This window comes from Grampus griseus (genome assembly GCF_964374135.1).
Source record: "Grampus griseus genome assembly, chromosome: 5".
Lineage (NCBI taxonomy): Eukaryota > Metazoa > Chordata > Mammalia > Artiodactyla > Delphinidae > Grampus > Grampus griseus.
Window position 1 is genome coordinate 60,509,579 of NC_138998.1, and position 17,827 is coordinate 60,527,405.

At 40.4% G+C, this 17,827-nt stretch overlaps 1 protein-coding gene across 3 annotated transcripts in view; it reads left to right on the forward strand.

The window, feature by feature from the left end:
- The first annotated feature begins 295 nt into the window (after positions 1 to 295).
- YEATS2 (YEATS domain containing 2) overlaps positions 296 to 17,827 on the forward strand; it is a 109,686-nt gene continuing 92,154 nt past the window's right edge. For all 3 annotated transcript variants that reach the window (XR_014296737.1, XM_082654228.1, XM_082654229.1), the window contains exon 1: positions 296 to 449. The gene's annotated coding sequence lies outside the window, so the exon portion shown is untranslated. The remainder of the gene's footprint in view (positions 450 to 17,827) is intronic.

Consider the following 17,827-nt stretch of genomic DNA (forward strand, 5'->3'; position numbering starts at 1 on the left):
GAAGCTTCATAAATGCCGGCAGAATGAATATTCTGTCTTTGGGCTGGAACTCGCCATCTTTCTCTAAGGAGGAAAATAATATATGATGGTGCCTTTACCAGAACCGGCGCCCATGCTCCCCAGGTAGCGGGTCAGGGCTGGGCAGTGTGGGCCAGCGCGTCCCGGCCCGGGGTGAGAGTCTAGGACAGCCTCAACCCCGCCCCGGCCCCGCCCACAACCTTGCGAACTCCGCCCCCGGAACCGCGCGCGTCGCCACCGCCCTTGCTGGTGACGTCCGGGCCAGACGGGTCGGGCGGACTCTGCTGAGCAGTGTGCTTCCGCGGGCTCCGGGGTCGCTGGGGCCTCGTGGCGGGGCGGCTCCGCGGGGCTTGGCCCGCTGCCTCCCCTCCCCCGTACCCTCTTGCGGCGCCCGGCGGGGCCTGCGCTTCAGCCGGAGACCCGGAAAAAGGGTGAGTGTTGGCGGGAGCGGGATGGGACCGCCGGGCGCGCGCTCCGTTCTCCCGGGCATTGTCTGGGCGGGGGCGGCGCGGGCACGTGCGCGCCCTTCCCCCACCCCGCCGGACGCGCTGGCACCCTGGCTGAGGGGAGGAAGGGAGGGGGCGGGTGACTGACGAGAGGAGAGGATCCGAAGGAGGAGGCTGGGTCCGGGGTGAGTGTGTGTGCCGGGGGAATCTCCGCAGCGGGAACCCGGAATTTGGGTGTGTGAGGGGTGTCATTTTTTAAGGGACACCGCGCTCTCTGAGGGGATGGGGGTCCCCTGGGCCCCACTGGCGGGAGCTTTTAGCACGTTAATCCTGGTGGCCTGCGATGGGATTGGAGACGAGATTTGGCCCCAGCACCGGCAAGTTGTGGATTTATCAGCAAGAATCCTGGAACCTTTCTCCAACCTGTCGGCTTCCCTACCGTCTCCTTCAACCGTGAAGGATGAGTAGGATTTAGAAAGGTTGGAGGATACTCTAGAGATGGTGCCCGAGTTAAAGCACCAGAGGTGTGAGACAGTGCGGGGTGGGAGTGAAAGGCTGCTTTGGTGGGTTGCGGCCAGATTGCAGAAGACAATGAGGTTTATCTCATAACTTTTTTTTTTTTCTATTGTGAATGTAATTATGTTGAGGGAAAATATCACCAGTAATTCTACAGCCCTGACACCTCATTCTTAGAATTTTGATATTTGTTTGCTACTGTTTTCTTTTAAGCTTGTAACAGTTACGGAGTTGTAACTACAATTTTCCATTCCCTTTTCTCCTTAACATGTAAGAATATAATATCATGTAGTATTCAGCAATATAATTTACTCTTTCTTAATAAGCAAGTAGTAGGTATTCATCATAGAAAAATTTAAAAATACAAGAAAAATGAGGAAAAGTACCCATAGTTTTACTGTCCAGAGATATCATGGAGTGTATATTTTTGGTTTTGTATGTTCTTTCAAAGATAGGAGCAGGTGAAGCCATTCTGAGGAATTTAGTTTTTTTTTTTTTTTTGCGGTACGCGGGCCTCTCACTGTTGTGGCCTCTCCCGTTGCGGGGCACAGGCTCGGGATGCGCAGGCTCAGTGGCCATGGCTCACGGGCCCAGCCGCTCCGCGGCATGTGGGATCTTCCCGGGCCGGGGCATGAACCCGTGTCCCCTGCATCGGCAGGCGGACTCTCAACCACTGCGCCACCAGGGAAGCCCGGAATTTAGTTTTTATGAGAACTCTTTTGAAGGCTGTAAGAAGGAAAGTAGCATAATCTGCTGGGCGGAGGGAGAGGGCAAGAGCGGAAGCTAGAAGATCGGTTAGTTTACAGTACCTTGGACTAGGTCCATGATTGTGGGGATGGAGAAGAGTAAGTAGAAAGATTAACAAATATTTTGGAGGTAGAATGAACAAGACTTGGAAATAGATTGGTGAAAGGGAGAACTCTTTGCTTTTTGATACTTGTTTTGAGCAACTTTGAGTAGATGGCAGCATTCGCTGAGAAGAATGGAAGAGAAAAATTTGAGGTGGGAGAAATCATGAGTTCTGTTTTGGGTGTATTAAATTTGAAATGTATATTAGATATGAAGTTGGTATGTTGAGGAAGCAGTTGGATGTACAGGTTTGGAGCTTCCAGAAGAGAACCTAGAGCTGGAGATAAAAATTTGGGAGTACTCAGTATATAGATGATATTCAAAGTTATAGGACTACCTGTGATCACTTAGGGAAAGAGTGTAGAGAAGTGAAAATTGAGTGAGCCTCAGGCACTATAATGCTTGGAAATCTTATAGAGGAAAACGATGGGCACAGGACAGAAGAAACAGCCAGCGAGGTAAGAGAAAAAAGCAGGAGACTGGTGTCCTGGAAACCACAGAGAGAAGTTTCTGGATGATGGAGGCTTGGTCCGTCAGTGCTTCTGAGATGTTTAATGAGTTGCTTACTTGGATTTGGCAACGCAGAGGTTATTAGTTTGGTCATTGGTATTATTATCCAGAGTACTAGAAGTAGGAGGTAGAAACAGATGGGAGTAATTGAATGGGAGTGGGGAAGTGAAGACAATGAGTGTGAATTAGAAACAAGTGCCCCTTGTTCAAGACACCTTATTTTCACCTCCCCCAAACTAAATTTAATAGATGAAAAATTGTGTCTTTAATGTTTCATTCCTTGATTACTAGTATGTTTGAACATTTTTTCACATTTATTGGCCATTTGTGAATTTCTGTTCCTGCCCTTTGTGCGTCTTTTTATTTGTGTTTGTCTTTTCCTGATTGACTTTCTAATTGTCAAGAATTATCTAGATACTAAAAATATGTAGCCTGATACAGAGCTTACAGAATTTCCCCCCTAATGTGTGTCACCATTCCCACCCCCTGGGAATAAATTGAGTTTATTACCTGTGCTCCATCAGGAAGGGCATGGTTAATAATGGAAAAAGCATACTTACCATTTAACTCCTACGTATACTTTTTTTCAGGTGTAGTAAAATACACATAACGTAAAATTTACCACTGTAACCATTTTTAAGTGTACAGTTCAGTGGTATTAAATACATTTATATCATCGTGCAGCCATCACCACGATCCGTCTCCACAACTCTTTTCATCTTGTAAAACAGAAACAATAAACTTCTCATTTTCTCTTACCCACAGCTATTGGCAATCACCATTCTGCTTTCTGTCTCTATGATTTTGACTAGTTTGAGTACCTCATATAAGTGGATTCAGTCAGCGGTTGTCTTTTTGTGACTGGCTTATTTTACTTAGCATAATGTACTGAAGGTTCATCCATGTTGTAGCATATGTCTCAGTTTCCTTCCTTTTTAAAGGCTGCATAATATTCCAGTGTATATGTATATCACATTTTATCTTTTCATTCATCTGTTGATGAGCAATTGAGTTGTTTCCATCTTTTGGCTCATGTGAATAATGCTCCTAGGAATGTGGGTGCCCAGATACCGGTTTGAGTCCCTGCTTTCAGTTCTTTGGGGGTATTTACACAGAAGTGGAATTGCTGGATCATACAGTAATTCTATTTTTAATTTTTTGAGGAAGCGCCACACTGTTTTCCATAGTGGCTGCACCATTTTATAGTCCCACCACCAATGCACGAGGGTTCCAGTTTCTTCACGTCCTTGCTAACACTTTTCTGCTTTTTGTTTTGTTTTTCTAAAGTAGCCATGCTAATGGCTGTGAGATGATATTTCATTGTGTTTTTGATTTGTACTTCCCTAATATTAGTGATGTTTAATATCTTTTCATGTGCTTATTGACCATTTGTATATCTTTGGAGAAATATCAATTCAAATCCTTTGCCCATTTTGAATCGAGTTCTATGTTTTGTGTTTAGGTCTTTGATCCATTTTGAGTTAATTTTTGTACCTGGCATTAGTTAAGGGTCCAAATTCATTTTTTTGCACATAGATATCCAGTTTTCCTAGCACTATTTGTTGAAAAGATTGATTTTTCCCCATTAAATGGTCTTGGCACCCTTGCCAAAGATCATTTGAGCATATATGCAAGAGTTAATTTTGGGGCTATTTTATTCCATTGGTCTATATATCTGTGTTATGCCAGTAGCACGCTGTTTTGATTACTGTAGCTTCTAGTAAGTTTTGAAATCAGGAAGTGTGAGTCCTCCAGTTTTGTTCTTTTTCAAGATTGTTTTGGTTATTCAGGGTCCCTTGAGATTCCATATGAATTTTGGGATGGGTTTTTCTATTTCTGCAAAAAATGTCATTGAGATTTCAGTAGGTATTGCATTGACTTTGTAGATGGCTTTGGGTACTATTGACTTTTTAACAGTATTAGGTCTTCCAGTCCATGAAAATGGGATGTGTTACCATTTATTTGTCTTCTTTAATTTCTTTCAGCAATATTTTGTAGTTTTCATTGTATATATCTTTTACCTTCTTGGTTCGTTTCTAAGTATTTTATTCTTTTTGATGCTATTATAAATGGAAATATTTTTGTAATTTCCTTTTCAGATTGTTCATTGTTTGTGTATAGAAATGTAACTGATTTTTATGTGATGACTTGGTATCCTGCTACTTTGCTGAATTAATTTATTCTACCAGTTTTTTGGTGGAATCTTTAGGGTTTTCTACATATCTTCCCATATTAAAATTCCTTTATAGTCATTCAATGGATACACTGTAATTTGCTATGGACTATTTCCAGTTTTTTATTATGAAGTTTTTTATTATATTCTAAATATATAGAAAGTGGAGAACTAATATTTAAGTTGTAGATCTGTTAAGTACAGCCCATGTATGATGTATATCACCAGTCTTGAGAGTATTTCCTTAGTATAGATTCCAAGAAATACTTGATCCTCCTCTCTTCTCATTTGCTCATGCAGAATAGAATTCTTCATTGCCATCTCCTTAAAGTGGCCCCCACCTCCTTGCTTTTAACTAAACCTGCCCCCCTTTCAGTCTGTTTTCTACACTGCCACTGAATGGAGGGTGAGGGTCAGCATTGGTGCACTTTTCCCTCATAGAAAACAAGACTTATGAAGCAGATTGTTTCTATAGCATCTGTTCTGTGGGAGTTAGAAAAAAATTTTTTGAAGGCTGGGGTGCACTTCATGGATGAATTGGAATTTATTTTGATTCTTGAAGGATGAATAGCATTTCAGTAAGCAGAGAGAAGTTATGGATGAAATGTGAACCCGTTGGAAGGTAATTAGGAGAAGTTCAAGCATGTGAACTTTGATGACTGTAGGCAGGGAGAGGTAGAAGAACTAGTTCTCCTAACCAAGGATTGTTTATTCTGTTTATCTGAAGAGTGAGCTTGGGGTAAGTGTGGGGAGAGACCTGTTATGTGGTGGTAATGAAGGCTGGCGGTGACCAGAATGCCAAGGAGCAGGAGCTTCAACTTTATTCATAATGTTTTTACTTACAGAGTTGTGGATATGTTGGTGATTGTTATTTATTTTGTTTTTTTAAACTAATTTAGTTTATTTGAGTGTATACTTATTCGTTGAGACATAATTCACATAAGATAGAATTCACCATTTTAAAGTGTATAATTCAGTGGTTTTTTTAGTATATTCACAAGGTTGTACAACCATTACTACCATCTAATTCCGTAACATTTTCATGATTCCGGAAAGAAACCCCATACATATTTGCAGTCAGTCCCAGTTCCCTCCTCCCCTCATCCCCTGGCAGCCACTTTCTGTGTCTATGGATTTGCCTGTTTCTGGACATCTCATAGAAATATAATCATGTAACATGTGGCCTTTTGTGTCTGGCTTCTTTCACTTAATTAGCATGATATATTCAAAGTTGATTGGTGTTGTAGCATGTGTTGGTACTTTATTCTTTTTTATTGCTTAATAATACATTGTATGATTATATCACATTTTGTTTATCCAATCATCAATTGACATTTGAGTTGCTTCCATTTTTTTCACTATTGTGAATAATGTTGTTATGAACATTCACATACATACAAGTTTTTTTGTGGACATATGTTTTTAGTTCTTTTGAATGTATACCTGGGTGTGGAATTGCTAGGTCACATAGTAATTCTGTGTTTAACTTTTTGAGGAACTGCCAAACTGTTTTCCACAACAGTTGCACCATTTTACATTTCCACCAACAATGTATGAGGGCTCCCATTGTGTATTCTTTTTATATTTTAAAATTTATTTTATTTATATATTTTTGGCTGCATTGGGTCTTCGTTGCTGCATGCGGGCTTTCTCTAGTTGGGACGATCGGGGGCTACTCTTCATTGTGGTACCTTGGCTTCTCATCGTGGCGGCTTCTCTTGTTGCGGAGCAAGGGCTCTAGGCCTACAGGCTCCGTAGTTGTGGCTCGCGGTCTCTAGAGCACAGGCTCAGTAGTTGTGGCGCACTGGCTTAGTTGCTCCGTGGCATGTGGGAGCTTCCCAGATGAGGGCTCAAACCCGTGTGCCCTGCATTGGCAGGCGGATTCTTAATCACAGCGCCACCAGGGAAGCCCACCATTGTGTATTCTTTATACGTTTTTTGACAGTTTATATTTAATAGCTGTGTGTGTGTTTAGATTGCTTCATTGAGGTACAATTGGCATACCACAATCTGCACATATATAAAGTGTATAATTTGATAAGTTTTGACATATTTATGCATCTGTGAAAACATCACCACAATCAAGATAGTAAACATATGCATTATCCCCCCAATTTTTCTAATGCCCCTTTGTGATCCTTCTCTCTCCCTTCCCCATCATTGCCCCATACCACAACAACCACTGATCAGGTTTCTGTCACTATAGACTAGTTTGCATTTTGTATAAATGTTACCATTGTAGTATATACTTTTCTCTTAAGCTGGCTTCTTTCACTCAGCATCATTTTGAAATTAATTCATGTTGCTGCATGTATTGGCTAATTCTTTTTTATTTTATAAGTTTATTTATTTATTTACGGCTGCCTTGGGTCTTTGTTGCTACGCGCGGGCTTTCTCTAATTGCGTTGAGCGGGGGCTACTCTTTGCTGCGGTGCGTGGGCTTCTTAATGCGGTGGCTTCTCTTGTTGTGGAGCACGGGCTTCAGTAGTTGTGGCATGTGGGCTCAGTAGTTGTGGCACACAGGCTTCAGTAGTTGCGGCTCACAGGCTCTAGAGCGCAGGCTCAGTAGTTGTGGCTCACGGGTTTTGTTACTCCGTGACATGTGGGATCTTCCCGCACCAGGGCTTGAACCCGTCTCCCCTGCATTGGCAGGCAGATTCTTAACCACTGTGCCACCAGGGAAGTCCCTGGTTAATTCTTTTTTATTGAAGAGTATGTTCTATTGTATGGATATATCGCAATTTGTTTACCCATTTGCCTACTAATGGACATTCGGGTTGTTTTTAGTTTTTGACTATTACAAATAACATTGCTGTGAACATTTGTGTTTTTGTATGGACATAGGCTTTTATTTCTCTTGGGAAATACCTAGGAGTGGAATGGCTGGGTCATATGGTAGGGAATTTTTAATTTTTTTTAAGAAACTCCCAAGCTGTTTTCCAAAGTGATTTACCATTTTGCATTCCCACCACCAATGCACAAAAGTTCCAGTTGTTTCACATTCTCTGTAGTTGTGTCTTTTAAACATATAGAGAAGTAAGAAGAAAACAGAAAGAGACATAAACCCTTTTGGCATTTTCCTCCCCCAAATAATGCATGTACATGGTTAGAAAATTCGAACATTGTAGTCAGGAATAAAATGAAATGCAAAACCACTACCCAGAGGCAACTGATGTTAAATCATTTTTTATCCTTTCTTCCAGAAAAACCTACACAGGCATCTACCCGCATATTTTTGGGTTTCTCTGCTCTTTCCCCTAGTTTACACAGAAAGAATCAAAGTATACACACCATCTGCACCTTGGCTTTTGTTCACTTTACAATTTATTTTAGAGGTATTTCCATATCAACACATTCTTTTTAATGGCTACATTGCAGAACATTTTTGCTATATGAAAACATGAATATGTTCCAGTGCAATTGATATAATAGGGAACTATTTTGAGTATACCGTGAATTTCACATTCGCTCATGCGTGATTTCATCTGCAAGAAATGCTAGGTGAATGCAGAAAACGGCACCTGCTGAATTGAGCCATGGCAAAAATACACAAGCCACACGCAGGCACACACCTCAGACATCCTCCAGCAACCTCAGTTTGCTGTGTTATGAGCCACACCCATCCACATCTGGTGTTACACTTTTCTGTTGATTTCAGATTAGCCTTATTACCACTTCAAGGTAACTCAGCAAGCTGTAACTTTTCAATGCCCACTTCCACAAGCAAACTTGAGGTCTTTTTCAAGGCAAACTTCCAAGTTTATTGTCACACGTAGGTATTTCTTAACCATTTAATGTGTAGAACTGTGCTGCCATTTTTACAATATTAGATTCCTTTTTTTATTTGATTCCCTTTTTTTCTTAATGTCACTGATAAAATTTTTGAGTGTTGGGCCCAAACCCATTTTTCCTGTAAGCCTTGTGGTTTTCGTTATGCAATGTTATACAGCGTGGTGATTTTTAGAAATGCATATGTCACATTACAGTGGAACTGATTTATTCCATAGTATGAATGTACATAATTTCTTTTAAGTTTTGTTTTTAAAAATTATGAAATACATCATATGTATATTAAAGAGCACATGTAATAAGGAGGTATGTTTTAAAGAATAATAATAAAGTAACAAATACCTACTTAGCTATCACCCAGCTTAAGAAATAGATCAGCCGGACTTCGCTGGTGGCACAGTGGTTAAGAATCCGCCTGCCGACACAGGGGACATGGTTCGAGCCCTGGTCCGGGAATATCCCACATGTTGCCGAGCAACTAAGCCCGTGCGTCACAATGAAGTGTAGACCCCGCTCTCCACAACTAGAGAAAGCCTGTGCGCAGCAACACAACACAGCCATAAATAAATAAATGAATGAATGAATGAATAAAAAAACATAGGAAATCACTAATACTTTTGAACCTCCTTGTGTTCCTGTCGCTGATCATTTTATACCTTTTTTGAATATCTGAAACATTTGATTAAAAAACTAAATTTGAAAGTGTTAACAGTCCGTGCCTCTGGTCTTCCAAATGTTGATTAGGAACTGGTCTTCCTAAGGTTGATTCCCCAGGTGACTGCCTTGCCCTCCTGCAAGTGTACACATAGCATGTACACGCATACTTGGGGAAGGATAATCTGTAAATAGATTTCTGTTTAAGGTTAATGTATAGTGGGTTTGTCATTGTTATTATTTATAATGCCTTTATTGATTTCTAATTCACATACCATAAAATTCACTCCTTTAAGCTCATGCAGCTCAATATCAAAAAAACAAACAACCCAATCCAAACATGGGCAGAAGACCTAAATAGACATTTCTCCAAAGAAGATATACATATGGCCAAGAGGCATGTGAAAAGATGCTCAACATCAATAATTACTAGAGAAATGCAAATCAAAACTACAATGAGGTATCACCGCACACCAGTCAGAATGGCCATCATCAAAAACTCTACAAACAACAAATGCTGGAGAGGGTGTGGAGAAAAGGGAACCCTCTTGCACTGTTGGTGGGAATGTAAGTTGATGCAGCCAATATGGAGAACAGATGAAGGTTCCTTAAAAAACTAAAAATAGAACTACCATACGACCCAGCAATCCCACTACTGGGCATATACCCTGAGAAAACCATAATTCAAAAAGAGTCATGTACCACAATGTTCATTGCAGCTTTATTTACAATAGCCAGGAGATGGAAGCAACCGAAGTGTCCATCAACAGATGAATGGATAAAGAAGGTGTGGCACGTATATACAATGGAATATTACTCAGCCATAGAAAGAAAATTGATTTATTTGTAGTGCGGTGCATGGAGCTAGAGTCTGTCATACAGAGTGAAGTAAGTCAGAAAGAGAAAAACAAATACCGTATGCTAACACATATATACGGAATCTAAAAAAAAAAAAAGGTTCTGCAGAACCTAGGGGCAGGACAGGAATAAAGACACAGATGTAGAGAATGGACTTGAGGGGCAAGGGTAAGGTGGGACGAAGTGAGAGAGTGGCGTGGACATATATGCACTACCAAATGTTAAATAGATAGCTAGTGGGAAGCAGCTGCATAGCACATGGAGGTCAGCTCAGTGCTTTGTGACCACCTAGAGGGGTGGAATAGGGAGGGTGGAAGGGAGATGCAAGAGGGAGGAGAAATGGGGATATATGTATATGTATAGCTGATTCACTTTGTTATACAGCAGAAACTAACACACCATTGTAAAGCAATTATATTCCAATAAAGATGTTAAAAAATAAATAAATAGAGTAAACAATGTAAAAAACCAATTCACTCCTTTAAAGTGTAATACTTGGGGGTTTTTTTGGTTTGTTGTTTTTAGTATATTTACAAAGTTGCACAACCATCACTGTATCTAATTCCAGAAAAATTACATCAATAGGTAGATTTTTGTAAATAGGTAGATTTTCTAGATTAGGCAGTGTTGCTAAAGAAAAACCAAATTTCTGAAAAATGTCTTATGTTTTAAGGTACTTGTTTTCTTTCTAGAATCTCAGCTCTTGATGGAAAGGCATGAGACTTATCCCCATAGGATTGACTGTCAGTTTGAAAGCTCCAGTGAAAAAATCCCTATTTAGTGAAGTGTGCAAAATTTGGCTTAATTTATATATTCTCAGTGACTGTGGCCAAGAGTTTGACACAGTCTTGATCTGGTCCAGTTCCTTTCTTTCCTTTTCAGCCCTTATTTGTAGACAAGTCTTTTTTTTTCCCTCTTTTTGCTTCTCTTGGAAAGAAAACTTTTATGGCTTCACAACTGAAACAACAAGATTGTCATATGAGTCAGAATTATCACTTTAGGTAATTCCAGTGATTTTTGTCTGAAAGTGGCTCTAAGGAAGTAACTGGAATGTTATATGGCCTACCTTCTGTCAACTTAAGAAGAATTTACCGTAAATATATCAAAACCTGTAAACTTCCCAGATAGCTCAGTCTGTCTACAAAGAGTATGTTTAAGAGGTCGGGTAAAGGAAGGGTAAACCTACCTAAAGCCAGCTCTCCAGTTGTTGCACTAATGGATAGAAGCAGGGCGTTCATAATTTAGTATAGCTGTTTGATCCTAAACTCTTCTTCTTGTTACTTTGTAAGACTGGAGACAGAATACTGTCCTGAATGGATCCTGGGACAGACCTTATATAGCAACTTTTGTAGTCTTAAGCAGTTTTATTTATAATAGGAAAGTAGGTGTTTTTGACCTGGAAATATATAATACTTAAATAATGAAACAGGTTTTTTGAGCTCAGCTGTCTAACTGTCCCATTTTGCTCACCTCTTTACATGTCACACTGGGGACGGCTACATCAACCGAGTGGATCACATCAGTTTGATGCAAATGACCAACGTCTATCAGCTTCCCACCATTCTGGTCCAGTGTAAAATTGTGGCTATTTTTATTTAAAAGACCTATTTTTTCCCATACCAGGTGGGTTGAAGAAACAGTGATTGTGTTGGCCGACACAGGGCTCAAACCTGTGTCCCCTGCATTGGCAGGCAGATTCTTAGCCACTGCGCCGCCAGGGAAGTCCCAGCATACAGTATTTGTTTTTCTCTTTCTGACTTACTTCACTCTGTATGACAGACTCTAGCTCTATGCACCTCACTACAAATAACTCAACTTCGTTTCTTTTTATGGCTGAGTAATACTCCCTTGTATATATGTGCCACATCTTCTTTATCCATTCATCTGTCGATGGACACTTAGGTTGCTTCCATGTCCTGGTTATTGTAAATAGTGCTGCAGTGAACATTGTACATGTCTCTTTTTGAATTATGGTTTTCTCAGGGTATATGCCCAGTAGTGGGATTGCTGGGTCATATGGTAGTTCTATTTGTAGTTTTTTAAGGAACCTCCATACTGTTCTCCGTAATGGCTGTATCAGTTTACATTCCCACCAACAGTGCAAGAGGGTTCCCTTTTCTCCACACCCTCTCCAGCATTTATTGTTTGTAAATTTTTTGATGATGGCCATTTTCTGACCAGTGAGAGGTGATACCTCATTGTAGTTTCGATTTGCATTTCTCTAATGATTAGTGACATTGAGCATCTTTTCATGTGTTTGTTGGCAATCTGTGTATCTTCTTTGGAGAAATGTTTAGGTCTTCTGCCCATTTTTGGATTGGGTTGTTTTTCTGGTATTGAGCTGCATGAGCTGCTTGTAAATTTTGGAGATTAATCCTTTGTCAGTTGCTTAGTTGGCAAATATTGTCTCCCATTCTGAGGGTTGTCTTTTCGTCTTGTTTATGGTTTCCTTTGCTGTGCAAAAGCTTTTAAGTTTCATTAGGTCTCATTTGTTTGTTTTTATTTCCATGTCTCTAGGAGGTGGGTCAAAAAGGATCTTGCTGTGATTTATGTCATAGAGTGTTCTACCTATGTTTTCCTCTAAGAGTTTGATAGTGTCTGGCCTTACACTTACAGTGTCTGGTCTTTAATCCATTTTGAGTTTATTTTTGTGTGTGGTGTTAGGGAGTGTTCTAATTTCATTCTTTTACATGTAGCTGTCCAGTTTTCCCAGCCCCACTTATTGAAGAGGCTGTCTTTTCACCATTGTATATTCTTGCCTCCTTTATTAAAGATAAGGTGACCATATGTGGGTGGGTTTATCTTTGGGCTTTCCATCCTGTTCCGTTGATCTATATTTCTGTTTTTGTGCCAGTACCATACTGTCTTGATTACTGTAGGTTTGTAGTATAGTCTGAAGTCCGAGAGCCTGATTCCTCCAGCTCTGTTTTTCTTTCTCAAGGTTGTTTTGGCTATTTGGGGTCTTTTGTGTTTCCATACAAATTGTGAAATTTTTTGTTCTAGTTCTGTGAAAAATGCCATTGGTAGTTTGTTGGGGGTTACATTGAATTTGTAGATTGCTTTGGGTAGTAGAGTCATTTTCACAATGTTGATTTTTTCAATCCAAGAACATAGTATCTCTCTCCATCAGTTTGTATCATCTTTAATTTTTTTCATCAGTGACCTATAGTTTTCCGCATACAGGTCTTTTGTCTCCTAAAGTAGGTTTATTCCTAGATATTTTATTCTTTTTGCTGCAGTGGTAAATGGGAGTGTTTCCTTAATTTCTCTTTCAGATTTGTCATCATTAGTGTATAGGAATGCAAGAGATTTCTGTGCATTAATTTTGTATCCTGCTACTCTGCCAAATTCATTGATTAGCTCTAGCAGTTTTCTGGTAGCATCTTTAGGATTCTCTATGTATAGTATCATGTCATCTGCAAACAGTGACAGTTTTACTTCTTTTCCTATTTGGATTCTTCTTATTTCTTTTTCTTCTCTGATTGCTGTGGCTAAAACTTCCAAAACTATGCTGAATAATAGCGGTGAGAGTGGGCAACCTTGTCTTGTTCTTGATCTTAGAAGAAATGGTTTCATGTTTTCACCATTGAGAATGATGTTAGCTGTGGGTTTGTCATATATGGCCTTTATTATGTTGAGGTAGTTTCCCTCTATGCCTACTTTCTGGAGAGATTTTATCATAAATAGGTATTGAATTTTGTCAAAAGCTTTTTCTGCATCTATTGAGATTATCATATGGTTTTTCTCCTTCAATTTGTTAATATGGTGTATCACATTGATTGATTTGCATATATTGAAGAATCTTGCATTCCTGGGAAAATTCCACTTCATCGTGGTGTATGATCCTTTTAATGTGCTGTTGGATTCTGTTTGCTAGTATTTTGTTGAGGATTTTTGCATCTATATTCATCAGAGATATTGGCCTGTAGTTTTTTTGTGACATCTTTGTTTGGTTTTGGTATCAGGATGATGGTGGCCTCATAGAATGAGTTTGGGAGTATTCCTCCCTCTGCTGTATTTTGGAAGAGTTTGAGAAGGATGGGTGTTAGCTCTTCTCTGAATGTTTGATAGAATTCGCCTGTGAAGCCATCTGGTCCTGGGCTTTTGTTTGTTGGAAGATTTTTAATCACAGTTTCAATTTCAGTGCTTGTGATTGGTCTGTTTATATTTTCTATTTTTTCCTGGTTCAGTCTTGGAAGGTTGTGCTTTTCTAAGAATTTGTCCATTTCTTCCAGGTTGTCCATTTTATTGGCATAGAGTTGCTTGTAGTAATCTCTCATGATCCTTTGTATTTTTGCAGTGTCAGTTTACTTCTTTTTCATTTTTAATTCTGTTGATTTACGTCTTCTCCCTTTTTCTCTTGATGACTCTGGCTAATGGTTTATCAATTTTGTTTATCTTCTCAAAGAACCAGCTTTTAGTTTTATTGATCTCTGCTATTGTTTCTTTCATTTCTTTTTCATTTATTTCTGATCTATCTTTATGATTTCTTTCCTTCTGCTAACTTTGGGGTTTTTTTTGTTCTTTCTCTAATTGCTTTAGGTGTAAGGTTAGGTTGTTTATTTGAGATGTTTCTTGTTTCTTGAGGTAGGATTGTATTGCTATAAACTTCCCTCTTAGAACTGCTTTTGCTGCATCCCATAGGTTTTGGGTCATTGTGTTTTCCTTGTCATTTGTTTCTAGGTATTTTTTGCTTTCCTCTTTGATTTCTTCAGTGATCTCTTAGTTATTTAGTAGCGTATTATCTAGCCTTCATGTATTTGTATTCTTTACTGTTTTTTTTCCTGTAATTGATATCTTGTCTCACAGCGTTTTGGTCGGAAATGATACTTGATATGATTTCAGTTTTCTTAAATGTATCAAGCCTTGATTTGTGACCCAAGATATGGTCTGTCCTGGAAAATGTTCCATGAGCACTTGAGAAGAAAGTGTATTCTGTTGTTTTTGGATGGAATGTCCTATAAATATCAATTAAGTCCATCTTGTTTAGTGTGTCATTTAAAGCTTGTGTTTCCTTATTTATATTCATTTTGGATGATCTGTCCTTTAGTGAAAGTGGGGTGTTAAAGTTACCTACTATTATTGTGTTACTGTCGATGTCCCCTTTTATGGCTGTTAGCATTTGCCTTATGTATTGAGGTGCTCCTATGTTGGGTGCATAAATATTTACAATTGTTTTATCTCCTTCGTGTATTGATTGCTTGATCATTACATAGTGTCCTTCTTTGTCTCTTATAATAGTCTTTATTTTAAAGTCTATTTTGTCTGATATTAGAATTGCTACTCCAGCTTTCTTTTGATTTCTGTTTGCATGGAATATCTTTTTCCATCCCCTCACTTTCAATCTGTATGTGTCCCTAGCTAGGTCTGAAGTGGGTCTCTTGTAGACAGCATGTGTATGGGTCTTGTTTTTGTATCTATTCAGCCAGGCTACGTCTTTTGGTTGGAGCATTTAATCCATTTACATTTAAGGAAATTATTGATATGTGTGTTCCTATTACTGTTTTCTAATTGTTTTTGGTTTGTTTTTGTAGGTCTTTTCCTTCTCATGTGTTTCCTACCTAGAGAAGTTCCTTTAGCATTTGCTGTAAAGCTGGTTTGGTGGTGCTGAATTCTCTTAAGTTTTGCTTATCTGTAAAGGTTTTAATTTCTCCATCAGATCTGAATGAGATCCTTGCTGGGTAGAGTAATCTTGATTGTAGGTTTTTCCCATTCAGCACTTTAAATATGTCCTGCCACTCCATTCTGGCTTGCAGAGTTTCTGCTGAAAAATCAGCTGTGAACCTTATGGATAGTCCCTTACATGTTATTTGTTGCTTTTCCTTTGCTGCTTTTAATATTTTTTCTTTGTATTTAATTTTTGATAGCTTGATTAATATGTGTCTTGGTGTGTTTCTCTTTGAGTTTATCCTTATGGGACTCTCTGTGTTTTCTGGTCTTGACTGTTTCCTTTCCCATGTTAGGGAAGTTTTCAACTGTAATCTCTTCAAATATTTTCTCAGACCCCTTCTTTTTCTCTTCTTCTGGGACCCCTATAATTCGAATGTTGGTGCATTTAATGTTGTCCCAGAGGTCTCTGAGACTGTCCTCAATTCTTTTCATTCGTTTTTCTTTATTCTGCTCCCTGGCAGTTATTTCCACCATTTTATCTTCCAGCTCACTTATCTGTTCTTCTGCCTCAGTTATTCTGTTATTCTTTCTAGAGTATTTTTAATTTCGGTAATTGTGTTGTTCATCACTGTTTGCTCTTTAGTTCTTCTAGATCCTTGTTAAATGTTTCTTGCATTTTCTCTGTTCTGTTTCCGAGATTTTGAATCATCTTTACTGTCATTACTTTGAATTCTTTTTCGGGTGTGTTGCCTATTTTGTCTTCATTTATTTGGTCTTGTAGGTTTTTATCTTCTTCGTCTGTAATGTATTTTTTTTTTCATGTTTTTTTTTTTTTTGTTGGGTGGTGCTGTATTCCTGTCTACTGGTCATTTGGCCTGAGGTGTCCAGCCCTGGAGTTTGCAGGCAGCTGGATAGAGCTGGGTCTTGGTGCTGAGGTGAGGACCTCTGGGAGGGCTCACTCCGATTGATATTCCCTGGGGTCTGAGGTTCTGTGTTAGTCCAGCGGTTTGGACTCAGAACTCCCACCACAGGAGCTCGGGCCCGACCTCCAGACTGGGAACCAAGATCCCACAAGCTTCGTGGCATGGTTAAAAAAAAAAAAGGGAAGAAAGAAAGAAGAAGAGGAGCAGTACAATATCAAGAATAAAAAACAAAATAAAATTCGAAAGATAAAAAATGTATTAGTAGAAATAAAACTATAATTGAGACAACTGCAACAAGGTAAAAGAAAGCCACAACAGAAAAAAGAAAAGAAAAGGGGGGGAACAAGTCAAAAGGAGGGATCACTAACAAAATATAAAGAATAAAATAAAGTTAGAGAAATAAAAGATTTATTAGGAAAAATAAAAATATAAAAGAATCAAGAACAATGAATCAACAAGGTAAAACAGAAACCCAGTCTAAAAGAGGAAAACAGAAAAGAAAACCAAAAAAAAAAGAAAAAAAGCCTTGGCTTTGGGGGCGGAATTTAGGTGGGGGTGGAACTTAGGCAGGGGTGGGGTTTAGGGTGGGGCGGGACCTAGGCCAGTGGGGCGGTGACATTTGAGCGTGGGGCGGGGCCTAGGCGAGGCACCGTTCAAGCCTGGGTCCGGTTCTCTGCTCAGGACCTGTGCAGAAGGGGAGAGGCAGCACGTGGAAAGGAGGGCCTCTGGAATGTGGAGTTCCCTGGAGTTTGGAGGTAGGGCACTGAGTGAGGGTGTGTGGGTGGGGTTTAGGCCCCGAGTGTTGGAGGGGGACTCCGAGTGTAGAGGTGGGGCCCAGGGTGGGGGTGTGGGGTGAGGCTTGGGTTCTGCACAGCAGGAAGGAGGCTCTGAGGACAGAGGATTAGGCCCAGGAGCCCAACAGGCTTCCTGGTGCCTAAGTGGACAGGGAGAGCACTGGCCCCGTTCCCTTCTGTTACTCCGTGCCCCTCCCCAACTCTCTCCCCCAGGGCCTCCCCCGTCACCGCTGGCCCCCTAACCGTGGGTGGGTCCCGCTGGGTGTAGGAACTCCTCCCCTATCCCAGCCGCCTCTCAGGGATGCTGGTCCCTGAGGTCCGGCCTTACCTTTGCTCCCCTTTCCATCCCTCCCACTCCCTCAGGACCCGCACGGCTGGAGGGGGCCTAGGTGGGCAGAGGATCAGGCCCAGGATCTCAACAGGTTCCTGGGGGTCCAAGTGGACAGGGGAAACCTGGCCACACTCCCTTTTGATCCTCTGCCCTCCCAGTACTTCCCCAATTTCCCCCTTCTGGCATGGGATCCCTTCCCCTCCCCTAGCCTCCCCTCTGGGGAGCCAGTCCCCTCCTGCCTCCATTTCTCCTCCCCCTTCACTCCCTCCCATGCCGCATGTCCTACCTCGTTGCTGGGGGTTCTTCCTGTCCCCTTCGGTGTCTGTGGTCCCCCACTGGTGCCTGGTAGGTGCCCT